Consider the following 522-nt stretch of genomic DNA (forward strand, 5'->3'; position numbering starts at 1 on the left):
GGAGCCCGTCAGGTTGAGGCTGCGGTGGCCGGGAGCAGCCACTGCACTCCAGTCTGGGCGACAGAGTGAGACTCTATCTCAAAAAAAACAAAAACAAAACACAAAAGAATAAATTTCTTACACACACATGGGCCACTGCCCAGATCAAGTTCATTGGTTTTGGTTTTTTCTTTTTTGAGTCAGGGTCTCATTCTGTCGCCCAAGCTGGAGTGCAGTGGCACAATCCTGGCTCGCCATAGCGTCGACCTCCTGGGTTCAAGTGATCCTCCCACCTCAGCCTCCTGAGTAGCTGGGACCAAGCCTAGCTAATTTTTAAAACTTTTTTGTAGAGATGAGGTCTTGCTATGTTTCCCAGGCTGGTCTCAAACACCTGGACTCAAGCAGTCCTCCTACCTTGGCTTCCCAAAGTGCTGGAATTAAAGGCATGAGCCACTGTACCTGGCCTAAGTTGATTAGTTTTGGGGTTTTTTTTTTGGTGTTTTTTTTTTTGAGTTGGAGTCTCACTCTGTCACCCAGACTGGA

At 47.9% G+C, this 522-nt stretch overlaps 1 protein-coding gene across 2 annotated transcripts in view; it reads left to right on the forward strand.

Moving 5' to 3' along the window:
- UBA1 (ubiquitin like modifier activating enzyme 1) overlaps positions 1-522 on the forward strand; it is a 20,316-nt gene that overhangs the window by 12,789 nt on the left and 7,005 nt on the right. The window lies entirely within an intron of this gene.

The sequence above is a fragment of the Carlito syrichta genome, unplaced genomic scaffold, assembly GCF_000164805.1.
Source record: "Carlito syrichta isolate Samal-C Ts95f unplaced genomic scaffold, Tarsius_syrichta-2.0.1 Scaffold311903, whole genome shotgun sequence".
Classification (NCBI taxonomy): domain Eukaryota; kingdom Metazoa; phylum Chordata; class Mammalia; order Primates; family Tarsiidae; genus Carlito; species Carlito syrichta.